The following is a 15,960-nucleotide window of genomic DNA, read 5'->3' on the forward strand; positions in this document are numbered from 1 at the left end:
GACGCCACATTGAACATGCTTTGTAACACGTTTTATAAACGGTTAAAAACATTTTAAACCGATGTTTTCATGTCTTATTTCGTTTAACAATTTTACATACAGCGCCATTCCCCGATGTTGTTGAGTTTTTGAACTACAGTCGGCCCCCGTCCCCCCCATATTCGCGGGGGGTTACGTTCCGAGGGTGACCGCGAATACGGAAATCCGCGAATAACTAACTGAAACCATAGGTTTTTCTTTGTATATCTCGTTTACTGAATATCCTGAGAAAGAGCAGGGTGACGCAGAGGTAGAAGGGAATGTAAAAGAGGGTGCAGCGATTGTTGGCGATGTTTTCTGGAAGAACAAATTGTGATTAAACCACTTTTTTTCCTCTTGCTTGACTTCTTTGCGGCATTTGCTTCCAAAATAGTGCAGTTTCGTTAGCGTTAAACACCTGCTAAGGTGCCCTTCTCTTCAATAATCTTCTGCAAAGTCTTTGGAAATTTTCTAGCCGCCTCCTGGTCGGCAGAGGCTTGATCGCCAGTGATTTTTACATTGCGTAATCCGAATCGTTTCTTAAACCTATGAAACCATCCCTTTACTTGCATAAAATTATGATGAAATAGACGTTTCGCCAGCCCTTTCCTTATAGAAGAGTAAAATTTTTCGCCTTTTCTGTTTTAATATCACAATCAATTGGAATATCTTTTTGCATCAGTCTTGTACCCACAAAAAACAGCATTTTCTTTACGAGAAACACGTGGATCCCGTAGGCGCTGCATAGTTTCGACTGCCACGGATGCAGCTACAGCTGCGGCTGAACGAATTTCAGATTCCTTTTTCTTGATATATCTCACCGTAGATTCGTTGATTCCGTAATGGCGGACCACAGCAGGTATTGACTTATTTTTGCCAATTATATCTAGTTTTGTCAGTATATCAAATTTTTCTTTTGTCAAGTCTTCACTTTCGTTTACCTTTTCCAAGCATTATCAGTAGCACTAGAAGAATGAGCCCTCCTAAACAAACACAACTCAAATTTTGTAAACAAAACACGTGAATGACGATTGCTGAGTGTTGTCAAAAAAAAATTTTCAATAAAGGAGAAAATACCGCGAATACGGAAACCGCGAATATGGATACCACGAATACGGGGGGCTGACTGTATTTGTTTTTTGTTTTTTTGCGGAAAATTGAATATCCCATGACCTCCTGTAAACTATTTTACCAAGTTTGATAACATTCTGTCCAGTAGTTTTCCTTTCATGGCCATTTCAAAGTGGAACTTTAATTATAAAGACCCTGTATGTCGATCTGGGATTGAATGCAGTACTGGAGTTGCGTAGGGTGAGTGGCAGAATATGTACTCCCGTACGGGCCTCGCAACAAGATCATGGAAAATGATGCATTTACGTACAAAGTAAAAGTTTACTTAAAGTTGTTACGTATAGAGTAAATAATGAAAACTCGGATGAATAATGAACCAAAATTTGTCCATATACTGTTTAAAAGATGGGTTGTTTAACCCACTGCGGCCCCTGTCCGGAAAATTCACCGTCCGCAATCCACCGCCAGGAAATATCACTGACAACAATGCACCGCTATAAAAATTCACTGACAACAATGCACCGCTAAAAAAATTCACTGACAACAATGAACCGCCATCCCATTCAGAACTAGGAAAATTCACCGTCATGCAATTCACCGCTAGGAGAATTCACTGACAACAATTCACCGCCAGGAAAATTCACTGGCGGAAATTCACCCGCATGCAGCGCCAGAAAAATTCACCGTCAGGAAAGTTCACTGATAACAATTCACCACCATGCAATTCACAGCTAGGAAAATTCATTGACAGCAATTAACTGCTAGGGGAATTCACTGACAACTATTTACAGCTAGGAAAATTCATTGACAACTATTCACTGCTAGGAGAATTCACTGACAACTATTCACTGCTAGGAGAATTCACTGACAACTATTTACAGCTAGGAAAATTCATTGACAACTATTCACTGCTAGGAGAATTCACTGACAACTATTCACTGCTAGGAGAATTCACTGACAACTATTTACAGCTAGGAAAATTCACTGACAACTATTTACAGCTAGGAAAATTCACTGACAACAGTTCACCGAATGAAAATCATTGCTGGGAAAATTACTGCCAAACAATTCACCAACATCCAGTTCAACATGAGTGAATGAGCGAAACCGGTCTGTCACTAGAGTTTTAGCTCTCACTCACCCACAAGGTCACAATGTCAATCACTAGGTAGCTCATTATATCACTCACTTATTAGGTAGCTCATTATATCACTCACTCATCAGGTAGCTCATTATGTCATTCACTCACTAGGTAGCTCATTATATCCTCACTCACTAGGTAGCTCATTATATCACTCACTCATTAGGTAGCTCATTATATCACTCGCTCATTAGGTAGCTCATTATATCACTCGCTCATTAGGTAGCTCCTTATATCATTCACTCACTAGGTCACTCAGTCTCTCGGTCACTCACCTAGTCTCTCAGTCACTCATTTACTCACCAGGTCACTCACTCTATGGCATTCGATCACTCTCTCAGTAAACTGGTCGCTCATTTGATCTCTTGGTTGCTCATTTACTCACAAGATCACCCACTTACTTGCTAGGTCACTCACTTTGTCATGCCCTCGCTAGGTCACTCTGTCATGCACTCACTAGGTCACTCATTCTATCATAAACTCTGTTACACACTAAATCACCTGGTCGCTCACTCTGTCACTCTCTCGCTCATTCTGTTATTCCCTGACTAGGTCGTTCATTCTGTCACACACTCAATCACCAGGTAACGCTCTTACTCACTAGGTCACTCACTCACCAACTCTAACCGCTCTTTCACTCACTAACCACTGTATCATTTACCGACTCACTCGGTCATTCCTCGCTTACTTACTCTTGTCGACCTGTTGTCGGTGAATTGTTATTCGGTAAATTTCCCGTCGATGAATTGTTGGAGGGCAAATTTTTTCTTAGCTTGAATTTTCCTAGCGGTGAATTTTTATCAGTGAATTTTGCTGGAGGTGAATTGTTTTCAGCGAATTTCATTGGTGGTGAATTTTCCTAGCGGTGGATTGTTATCAGTGATATTTTCTGAGGTGAATTGTCCTGGCGGTGAACTGTTGGCGGTGAACTGTTGGCGGTGAATTGTTATCAGTGGTATTTCCCGAAGTGAATTTTCCTGGCGGTGAACTGTTGGCGGTGAATTGTTATCAGTGGTATTTCCCGAAGTGAATTTTCCTGGCGGTGAACTGTTGGCGGTGGTATTTCCCGAAGTGAATTTTCCTGGCGGTGAACTGTTGTCGGGGTAAATTTTTATGGCGGTGAATTGTTGTGAGTGATATTTCCTGAGGTGAATTGTGGTCAGTGAATTGTCCTGGCGGTGAATTGTTATCAGTGGTATTTCCCGAAGAGAATTGTGGTCAGTGAATTTTCCTAACGGTAAATTGCTTACAGAGAATTTCCCTCACACACACACACACACATACACACACACACACACCCGAGTTTTCAGTATTTACTTTACACGTGACACAACTCTAAGTAAACTTTTACTTATTACGTACTTCACATTGTACGTGAATACACAGTATTTTTCTTCCCCGAAATCACACAAAAGGAATTTCTATCTCTCACTCTATTTCCTCGATCCCCGGATTCTTAGCTCATTTATACGTCGATGAAATCGATCCCATTTGTATCCCCGCAAATGGTGTGTAATAAATCCGAAAATGTCCCTTTTTTATGGTTATAGTGTTAAGGTCTCAATTTTTTCCCCCTCCCTTGGCACCCCATAACGTGGTAATTGAGATAGTCGTGGGGCTATAACATAGCCTTTAAAGGTGTGTGGGAGAGGGGGATAATAGAGCTAGCTCTGTATGAAATGACCGTCGCATAAAATTTTCAGATATGGGATGTTTTAGCGAAAATTTTTTGATGTGTCTGGCATCAAAAAGTATTTTTTTGCCGGACAGGGATGCTAGTACGGCTGCCGGTCGCCGTGGCGCCAAATGAACGCGTGATCGCCCATTTGGCGTGCAAACTGGGAGATGGAATTCGCCGAGTAACGCGTGTTCAACTGTTCATTCGTGAATGTCGATGATCAAAGTGCCAATTTGACTGTATAGATTTTTGTTTCGTCCGTGGCATTGCGGTTCCGGTTATGTGCCGCGTTACCTTAACTTCTGATATTATTAATTCATATTATCAAAAATTCAGAATTATTGAAAGAAATAATTGCAGAACAAATCAGGATTCATAATTGATGAAGGAAATAATTGCAGAACAAATCAGGATTCATAATTGATGAAGGAAATAATTGCAGAATTATTTAATTGTGTGTGTTCAGAATTGATGGAGGTAATTGCAGAATTGATGAAACAGATGATTTCAGAATTAATGAAAAAATAATAACTTTAGTCACAGTTTCAGAGCACTTAAGCGGTTTCCAGTGCTGTTACCCGCGGCACATTCCCAGATTAAGTGACCCGCAAAACATTTCTAGAGCACTAAAATGGCTCCGTAGAAGACATCAATTGGGAGAATGTTAGTTCAGATGGCCACAAACTAGCGAAAGGGTTTCTCATTTTTGGCACACCGAGTAAGATGCTATTAAGAGTAATTCAAAGGGGGTTTGATGACGTAAGTATAATTCAACCCCCCCACTTCCCTTACCATCAAAGTCAGCAAACAAGGGAACCCCCCCCCCCCCATCGATGCTGAGGCAACACTTGAATGACCCCCTGAACGAGCGTTTCCTTTGAAAATTAGAACCTTACATCCACGAGACAGGCATCTTCAAACCGTTTCTCGCGAGCACCACGGCGCTCCCCTGAAGCACTCAGAGTGTTCGATGCTCGTGTCGCGTTTCGTGCTCGCGAGCACTTGACCAACGTTCCAATTAAATGCCTTATACAAATTGCGTTCCGGGATTGTAATCATCCTGATTTCATGCATTCGTGCGTCGAACTTGCCGAAAAGGGGGTGCTCTTCATTTAGGCAGTGCCTAGCGACCAGAAAAAAGTTTGAAAACCTATGCTCTACGACGAACGGTCCATGAGATAAAAGGCTGAATTATGACTTACAGGAGAACCCTGTATACGAGTGAGTGCATATACACGATTACTTTCCAAATCAGGGGGGGAAAAAAGGCGCATTTATTTTCCAAATGGGGAAATTCGGGTTCATGAAGGGGGGAAAACTTTTCCCCTCCACAAACAAAAGATTTTCATTACGATATTGAAAAGACTCGCTTTCTCCTAGGAATGTCTCTCACTATAAATTGGAATTTTTCAATTTCTTTCTGAGATTTCCAGATTGAATCTGGAACCAGGATTTATACATGATGGAGGGTTGGATGGGACACATGTGTGTGCGCGGGTTGGAGTTTGTTTCCCAACAAGTTGTTTCCTTTTTGTTTTGTTTGTCTCTTTAGTAATCACTTGAAGAGGTTTCGTGAGTGGAATTTTTTTCCAATGGAAGGATTTCCTGTTCCAGGAGATTTGGGCCCGGAACTTCCAGCCAGATACACGAATGAACAGAGGAAGAACAATAATAATAACGGAAAATATAAAGAAAATGAGTTTGTCGATGGCAATAATGCATTTTTCTTTTTGAGATTGTTTTCTAACAATGTATAGAATATGCGTTTCGTTGTCTCTGGGAATGATTATTCGGCATGTTAAGACTTTTGGACTTTCCTCTCTTATTTGTTATCAAATTCTTTAACCGCTTCACGATCACGGACGTAATATTGCGTCCAGACGCCAGTGGAATAAATTCAAAAAAAAAATTTCTCTCTGTTTTCTTTCCTCTCTGCTCGTCGCCGCGAAGCTTTGTCGCAACCCTACGAAAAAAAAGTAGTTATTTTTACCTCCGTGACGTATCCTTCTACCATATACACCTAAGAGCGAGAAAAAAATAGGTAGGTGAGAGTCAAAAGAGAAATATACTTCGTACCTACTCTATTATCTGTAAGTATTACAGATGTATTGCTCTGTTTTTCCTTCTTGCTTTTTACTTTTCTACTTTTTCTTTCCTTAATTTTTCTAACATGCGGGTAGGTTAGGACAAGGATGATCATATTTATCCCTGATTCGTCAAACAGAGATTATCAGAGTTTCTAGCCAATCGCTTGTAAGCGAAGCGGTTAAACTAATTTTTAGGTGAGATTTGTGTTTTCAATTGATGATTTTTTTTTCTAACCCTTTGCGGTCCAGAGGTTTTTTTCGGTAAAGTAGAATCTCGACTATCTGGCTTAGTCTCTTGGCGCTATGATGTCGCCAAATCATCGGAGTTGTCACCAAACTGCGCTAAGTCGGTTGCCAGTTTGGCGATATTTACTGAGGAATGCGTTAATTTTCATTGTTACATAAGACAATGACTATTTAAAAGCGAAAAATGGCGTAATAAGTGATAGGAATTATATTTACATATAATTTTCGTAACAATACTTATATATTCTTAAACTTTCTGTACTAAATTTTTCAAATGTGAAGCACAGTACATAACAAACATTTACATTATGTATATGTTACCGCCCAAACCAAAAGTTGGCCACTTCGCGAACTGACCGGCTCAGTCGATTCGGCCAATGTCTGTAATTTCGTGCTTTCGCTGGGTTTTGTCCGGTCCCTATATGTCGATCAATATGTATCCCCCTATACATGGGTCACTAAGCTGTCGCTATTCAGATTACTTTGATCGTTAGTGTTGTCATAGCTAACCATAATTATTGTCGCTAGCTATGGCTGATTATAAATAGTCATAATTATCACGAAAAAAAAATGCGCTAACGTGGCCATAACCCCCGAATCATAGAGATCGATTTTTAGGGATATATTATAGGATATATAGGAACCGGTCAAAGCACGCAAGGTGAAAGCTGGACTTCCGGATATTGGCCGGGTCAACTAACTGGGCCGGCCAGTTCGCGATGGGGCCCAACTTCGGTCTTTGGCACACAGTAACGTATACATTTATACATAAAGACATTAAATTTATGCATGAATTACTGACCTGTACCGGGAAGTCACAAAATATGAATAGGAACGGATTTCAGTGTTTTTGATATATAGTGGGGGTAGAAAGTGAGTATTTATAAATCTTCGGCCTATCCGGATTTTCTGTTATCCGGCTCACCCGGTTAGTTTTATGTTTTCAATTGATGCTTTTCTTTTCAGTCCTTTGCGGTTCAGAGGCTTTTTTTTTTGGCACTTCGTTGATACAGTTCGTAATTTATAGCGCTTCCCCACAATGAAGAATGTCCCTAGATCAATCCGTTCTCAACCGGTGCTCCGCGGAGCCCTTGGGGCTCCTTGTGCACTCTCCAGGGGCTCCACGGCCGCTCGAGGAAAATAAAAAAAAGTAAAATTTAACAAAAATATAATTATAAATAGTTTTAAATAGTAAAAACGAATCAGTAACTTTGATGAATAATTAAAGATTTGGTCTACGGGTTCCGCCATAGAATATTTTTTACTCAAAAGGGTTCCGCGAGTCAAAAAAGTTGAGAACTGTTGCCCTAGATGTTTGTTCCTATGCGGCCATTCAAGTATTACGTAATCAGATTTTTAGCCAGTTTTGACCCCCTCCCGCCTTGTCAGCATAAGTCAGCAAAACACTGACCCCCCTCCCCTCCCGTCAGCAAAATTTCGTCAGCAGTTTAGAATATTTAATATCTTCAAAAAAGGGGTGGTTGATGACGTAAGCAACCTTCACCCCTCCCCCCGTCATCAAAAGTCATCAAATCCGAACCCCCTCCCCTCCGATTCTGACGTAATACTCGAATGATCCCTGTGCGGCTTTTGTGTAGTTTATGAGCTTTTCTGAGGAGCCGAATTCCCATTGGCTTTCCTATTATCGTGAGGAGTCGTTGTAGAAATGAAGTACCGTTGTTTTCCGATGTGGTCTTACGTCGAGTCCACCTCCACATAGGACCGCATAGGTGGCTCAAAAGTGGAGCGGCCTTTCCCCAGACTTTCAAGTCTATCTCTGCTTATGATGGCACGATTCCATAAATCCTGCCACGGAAAAACGGGACGTCTCACTCCCTCCATTCCTCTCTCTCTCTCTCTCACACACACACACAAGTCAAAATTACTTTTCGCAACTAGACACAGTTCAGAGAAGTGACACGTACAAAAAGACCCGGATCAAAAAACAAGTTATGAACTGTGTCTGATACTGCAAATCGTTTTTCCTTCTTCGAACAAGTAGTGTATGTTGGCGAAATAATTCTTTCGACAATTGCTTCAGGGGGGGAATGAATGATGAGACCGCATTTTGAAATATGACTGGCATTTATTTGTGTGTCTTTTAACAAATACCGTCTTTATAAATACCGTGTTTTCCGGAAAATCGAGATAGATATATAAGACATTATCACACAGGGGGCGGGGGGGGGGGAATTCTCTCGGGCCACAAATTTCAATCAGAAAGTGAAATCGAACGTTCGTTCCGATCGTAAAAACAAAACAAAATGACTCCAAATCGAGATTTCTTCCCTCTACTGGATAAAATCGAAATTAAAACGTCTCCTAAATAATAACCCCATTCCATAACAAGTAAAAACAAAAACACAAGCAATCAGCATCCTCCGGCCATTATTCTTCGTTTCCACTTCAAGTATCGATATTGTTCTCAGGACAAAAATAGAAACTTTTCTCAGAAAAGTCATTTATATCCGTCATATTGAAGATCTTTTATTGCGTTTGTTATTTGTTTTCATTTTTTGGTTTCGATAAAATCAAGGTTATTGTTATTGTCATTATACGCGAGAGTATCTGTTACCCCCGCGGCTTCGCTCCTTGGATTTGGTGATATGAGAGTTAATCAGCTGTGATTCCTCCCCCCCCCTCCTCATGTACCATTTGAATCTCCCCCATGACAGTCCTTGGGGGGGGGGAGGGGGATTGAATTTTGAGAAATCCCTTCTCAAATGAGTATCTACGTTGCAAAATGAAAATACCGAGCAAATTTCATATTTATAGCTTCAGCGGTTTCGGCTCGTCGTGATTTCTTTGTGTAATATTTGCACCGCCCCTTGAATATTTGTCACCCAAAGCGATCAATATCGCCCCCTGGGGACGACGGAGGAGTCCAGGGGGTGGTGGAAGCTATGGGTTCAGTACAGGATCCTATGGGGTGGCTTGAAATGGGGGCGACGAGAAGAAAAATCTTTTAAGAAAGGGGGGGCGATGGATCGAAAATTTTGAGGAAGCTGCCTTGAATTGATTTTTTATTAATTATTTGCCGGCCCTCACGTTAATTACAAATACAAATACAAATACAAATACAAATACAAATACAACGCCACAACAGGCAAATTGCCCAACGAGGTGGCTGCATCATGGATCCCCGAGCCCCTACCTACTACTGCTACACCACACCCCCCCCCCCTGCGGAACCCCCCAACGAATCGTTACATGCGGGAATGTGCGTGTACGTGTAGTGCAACCTGACGTAAAGTTTTTTGTTTTCTGTGTAATGTTTGTTATGTGTAGTGCTGTCATCTGCCCCCAGTTTTACTAACTATGAGTGAAGTGTTATGGTTGAATTATTTACCGTTGTAGGACTGTTGCTCTCTGTGGCGAGACTCTGTGGCGATTCTAATATTGATTTTTTTTTTTTTTTTGTGTCCGGCTTATTTGTCTTTCCTTATTTATTTAGTTTTACTTGGTCCGTAAATTATTCCGCCTATTTAGGTATTTTTCGCACAGGCCCGCAAATTATTTTTCTCCCGTTCATTTTCCACCCTTAATCATTTTTTTTTTCTGGTCCGCAAAAATTGTTTCTTTCATTTATTTTTTTTACGTATTTATTTATTTTTTCACCCGTTCGCAAGTTATCTCTCCTAGGCATGCACTTTTTTTGCCATTCCGCAAAGAATTTCCCCCCATTCATTTGGCTCCTATTTATTTATTTTTTGCTGGTCTGCAAATTATTTCTCTCGTTTATTGTTAGGTAGGCCTATATATTTATTAATTTTTTCACCCGTCCGCAAGTTATTTCTCCTAGGCATGCACTTTTTTTTAAATTCCGCAAAGAAATTCCAGTTTTTGCTGGTCCGCAAATGGTTTCTCCCATTTATTTCCTGCCAATTTTTTTTTCTTTTTTTGCTGGGTGGGGGGGGGGGGGACGTTCAAGTATTACGTCATCATCGATGGGGTGGGAAGGGGTTTCCGATTTGTTGACTTTTGATGACAAGGGGGGAAGAGGGGGGGGGGGGTTGGATAATGCTTACGTCATCAACCACCCTTTATGAAAATATGAGTTAGGATTCAGAGGGGCAGAGCTGATGACGAAATTTTGCTAACGGGGGGGGGGGTTGTCAGCGTTCTGCGACTTTTGCTGACAAGGGGGGGAGGGGCTCAAAAATGGCTAAAAAAAATTTGCTTACGTAATACTTGAACGGCCCCTGGTCCGCGAAATTGTTCGACTAGTTTTACTGATGCGCAATTGCAAAAAGGTTGAAGACCACACTGTTGTAGGAGGTAGGACGTAAATTTTGGAAAAGTATGAAGGCAAATTCAGTCTCGACTCCAATTTCCAATAAGAAACGGATGACATATATATATATATATACTCATTGCCATAAAAATTTGCGCACCCAGAAGAAGTCGTCAAAATGAAACGAAATTTTACACATGTAAGTACTACGTTGATATAAGTAAGTGATTAGAAAATCCAAGAAAAAGGATCATTTATTGCAGAAAAAAGTACAGATGAACAGAAGTTTTAGTACTCTGTTGGACGAACTCTAGCGCGAATGCACGATGCGATACGAGCGGGCATTGAGGCATACAAGTTCCGTATGATGTCCCGAGACATCTCGTTCCACAGTTGCTGTAAATGCGCCTCTAGTTCGACCAACCTCGTAGGGTGTCCAACTTGCCGTCCCAAATGATCCCAGATATGATCGATTGGTGACAAATCTGGGGATAGAGCAGGCCAGGGAAGGGTGGTAATGTGGCGGAGGCAGTCTTGTGACATCCTTGCTGTGTGTGGCCTAGCATTGTCTTGTTGAAAAATGGCTCCTGGGAGCCCTGCCATGAGTGGCAACACATGTGGTTGAAGGATGTTATGGACGTACCGCTGGGCTGTCATTGTGCCATGGATCAATATTAGGGGGGACCGTGTATCGTAAGCAATGGCACCCCATACCATGACAGCAGCTGTGGGAGCGGTGTGTCGCTGTAAAGCGAAGGCAGGATTGAAACGTTCACCACGGGGCCTCCACACACGAACACGATTGTCATCACTGCTCAAGTTGAATCTCGATTCGTCGCTGAAGACGACCTGGTTCCATTCCGTTGCAGTCCAATCCCGTCGTGCTCGACACCACTCCAAACGGAGGCGTTGGTGGGTGGGTGTCATTGGCAGCACACGTAATGGGCGCCGCGATACCAGATGTCCTTCAGCCAGGCGCCTTGCGATGGTTCGGGAAGACACAGGGGCCCGTAGTGAAGCTGCTGCCTGTGTCTGGATAGCGGCCAATGAGGCAATTGGCTTTACGCGTGCGTTTCGGATGATGTGACGGTCTTCTCGACGACTGGTCTGTCGAGGGCGTCCTGAACCTGGTCGCCGTGTAAATGACGTCTCTTCTGTCCACTGGTCCCAACACCTCCTCACAGTAAAATCAGAACGGCCTAGTTGACGAGCTACTCGCCGAGCTGACCACCCAGCTTCCATCATCCCGATGATTCTTCCCCTATCGAACTCTGACAACTGCTCATATGGTCTTCGACGGCGGCGTAACGGCATGTCTACCTCAGCATTTCCTTTGCAAACGATTAAATACACTCCAGCAAGCTCTGCTTACCTGTTTTATACTCCAAGGAGAACGAAGTTCAACGCCCTCTAGTGGCATTACGCAATGCGCAATCACGCTGCATTTCTAATCATTTGCATATCTGCCCGACATGTACCTTCAGGCCAACTTTCGTTTCGATCCCACAATTATTTCTTGGTGCGCAAATTTTTATGGCAATGAGTGTATATATAAATGAATTTTCTATATATAGTAAGGAAATAAAATTTCTTCTAAGAAAGTTGGCAACTCTTTTTTTCTTATTACTTCCGTTACTTTTCTTTAGGAATGCCTTATAAAGAAAGGCTTTCGAATGTATTTTTCTACATGGTTCCGCGTCCCTCCCAGGCACAAGAAAACTTCAGGACGCGAAACCAATTTAGATGTGTAGACATTTTTCCGTCACTCGTGCTAATAATACATTCCTGATCCTTCGTCCCCTGAGGTTACTATAACGTAACGTGACCTGTGCTGAGCACGAAACGTCTCGCCAGTATTTTAACATGGCTGTCAAATAATACTGCTTCGCTATTTTCTGTTCCGCGAGGCACTAATTATAATATGATTCGAAAAGTTTCATTCGGAAAGGAAGAACTAGACGCGTGTGTGGAATATTTTATAAGGTGTGTAAATGTCATTACTGGAATATGCACTAAAAATTGAAATATGCACTAAAAATTAAAATATGCACTTTAAAAAACCCAGAAATATGCACTAAAAAATTGAAATATGCACTAAAAAATTGAAATATGCACTAAAAATTGAAATATGCACTTTAAAAAACCCAGAAATATGCACTACGAAACAAAGAAATATGCACTATGAAACAAAGAAATAAGCACTAAAAAATTGAAATATGCACTAAAAATTGAAATATGCATTAAAATTAACTGAAATGTGCAGTAAAATAAGATGAATTTAAATTTAAAAATAAGATGAATTTAAATTTAAAAATAAGATGAATTTAAATTTAAAAGTAAGATGAATTTAAATTTAAAAATAAGATGAATTTAAATTTAAAAATAAGATGAATTTAAATTTAAAAATAAGATGAATCTGCATTTTTAAATGTCGAGATATGACATGGAATCAAAAATATGTGCAAAGAATGAAAACAAATAAAAACAAGTAAAAAACAAGCCATACTAATTAGTATGGGACTAAAAATGAAAAATATGCATTTCAAAAAAAAAAGAAATGGAAAAGAAAATTTCTCAAAATATACATCTAAAAACATTGAAAAATGCATTTAAGAAGCTGACTTTTCTCTAAAAAAAGAAAATATGACCAAAAAATTAAAAAAAGAGAAAGTGCATTTAAAAATGCAGAAATATGATCTAAAAATGAAAAATATTTACAAAAAAAGAAAAATATGCACGAAGATGGAAAAAAGAAGTATGCAAAAAAATGAAAAAAAATTGCACAAAAATGAAAAAAAATTGCACGAAAAATGAAAAAAGGCACAAAAATAAAAAAAAAATTGTACAAAAATTTGTTGGCATCTCTTCTCAATCAAGGAAAAAATGATTGAATGAGAATAAATTCGCAGCAAAGAAATTCTAATTGATTATTAAAAATCAACCCTGTAAAGTAGTTTACCGTACAATACTCTTATGTACTACACCTAAAGTAGCAATAATACTTCACCAAACATAAACTCGGGCCATATCGCAATTTACTGCAATGAATGAGATAGGTTGGAAATGAAGGCGCTATCTATCGGTGGTCGCCTGAAGTTATCTATATCCTCCCTCGGGTTTGAACCTGAGACCGTGACGGCAACCTTAGCGGTAGTAGACGGGTATCTCACCACCACGCCCCCTAGGACGATAAACTAGCTTTACCGAACACCGCAGCACCTGTCACTTATCGTCAAACGGCAGTTTTTAACCAGTGAGTTGTGTGGGAAATGAAGGCGCCGTCTGTCGGCGGTCGCCCTAGGCTCATCTTACCACTGCGCCACTCGGGCTAAAGCAGCAATACTGACAACTTCATTAACACTTTTGGTGAACAGATAATGCAAAATATCGATGTGACGTTCTTGGGAAAAAAAACAAAAAACTGATGAGGAATTTAAATATATTGAAGGTTATTATTATGGAGCGAAATATAAAAATATATATATATATCGTTATAGCGGCTTTGAAATATCCTCAAAGAATATCGTTATATAGAGGATTATACCGTAGTAGACGATATCGTTATATCAAGCGGAAGTTAACATTAGACTATATATAGGCAATTCCAAACAAGATTTTTAAAAAAAAATCGTTGTAGTTTGTCGTTACATCGAGTATCGTTGTAGTGAGGTTTCACTGTACTTCATCAAAAAAGCACATATTTTCCGAAATCACTGGATTTAACGCTTGCGACACAATTCGTCCCAGTTGGGGGGGTTATTCAAGTATCACGTCAGCATCGAGGGCGGAGGAGGTTTCGGATTTGCTGACTTTTGATGACAAGGGGGGGGGAGGAGGAGGGTTTGAAGGTTGCTTACGTCATCAACCACCCCTTTTTTGAAGATATGAAATATTCTAAGCTGCTGACGAAATTTTGCTGACGGGGGGGGGGGGAGGGGGTAAAAAATGGCTGAAAATCTGCTTAACGTAATACTTGAATGGCCCCTTAGTGGTCATCCGAATCGAAAAGAGACCCCCAAATAAATGTAGACTTTTGTTCATTTCTAACGGTTTATTCGTATTTTTATGTCTTGAATATTTCATTCAAAAATTTATGAGAATTCCCTAGAGATGCTTTGAAAACGACGTAGAAACGGATCCAAATGTGAAGCCATAATTCCCGAGAATTTTTAGGGAGAACGCTACAAAAACGACACTAAATGTAGAGCTATAAGAGTGGATTCACATCTACAGACACCCACCGTGTCGTGTCAGACACAGCAACCATTCTTTAATATAAAGATGTCTGTCTGCGCCTGCGCAGTCACAATGCGGTAGATATGAATACGTTCATTGGTTTTATGCTAAAGAATGTTTGCCGTGTCTGACGCGACGACATGGTGAGTGTCTGTAGATGTGAATCCACCCTAATTCTTGGTATTCCTTGGGAAAACGACATAGAGAAACCGGAACCGAATACTGTATTATAATTCTAGAAAGTTCTTTGGAAAACGTTCTATATGAATTTCTTTTGGGGAAGAAATAGAAACGGAACAAAACGTGCAGTTGTTATAAAGGAATTTCCTGAAAACCCCCATAGAAACGACGCCATATTTAGAGCTATAGTTCTCGGAATTTCTTTGGAAAACAACATGGAAACGGAACCAAATTGAAGCTATAATTCTAGGAAATTCTTTGAAAAGCGTTCTATGAATTTCTTTGGAAAACGAAATAGAAACGACATCAAATGTGGAGCTGTAAATCTCTAAGAATTTCTTAGATTTACAGCGCCATAGAAACAGATCCAAACGTGGAGCTATAATTCTATAAATTTTGGGGATAACATTTTTATGAATTTCTTAGGAAAAAACACAGTGGAAACAGAACCAAAAATTTTTATCTATAATTCTAGAAATTTTTTGGATGAACGTCATAGAAAGGGAACCAAATGTGCAATTATAATTTCGAGAATTCTCGGGAAAACGCCGCAGTAACGGAACAAAATAGGGAGCTATAAATTTAGAAATTTTTTGCAGAAACGTCGTACAATATATAGAAATAAAATTGAATGCAGAGCTATAATTCTAAGAGTTTCTTTAGGAAATATTCTAGGAATTTCTAGGGAGAATACCACAGAAATGGAAAAAAATATGAGCTATAATTCCAGGAGTTTCTTGGGAAAGCGTCATAGAGACGGAACCAAATGTGTAGCTATAATTCCAAGAATTCTTGGGAAAACGCCGTAGGAACAGGACATAATGGGGGAGCTATATTTTTAGGAATTTCTTGGGAAAACGTCATAGAAACGACACCAAATGTGGAGCTGTAAATCTCAGAATTTCTTGGTGAAACGACATAGAAACGTTCCAAACGTGGAGCTATAATTCTTGGAATTTTTTTTGAAAAGCCATAGAAACGAACCAAGTATGTAGCTATAATTCAAAGAATTTCTTGGGTAAACGCCATAGAAAACAAAGCCAAATAGGGAGCTATAAATTTAGGAATT

Source organism: Pholcus phalangioides, unplaced genomic scaffold (genome assembly GCF_987345545.1).
Source record: "Pholcus phalangioides strain wild (caught in Gottingen) unplaced genomic scaffold, Ppha-v1.0 ptg000008l_1, whole genome shotgun sequence".
Taxonomy (NCBI): Eukaryota; Metazoa; Arthropoda; class Arachnida; order Araneae; family Pholcidae; genus Pholcus; species Pholcus phalangioides.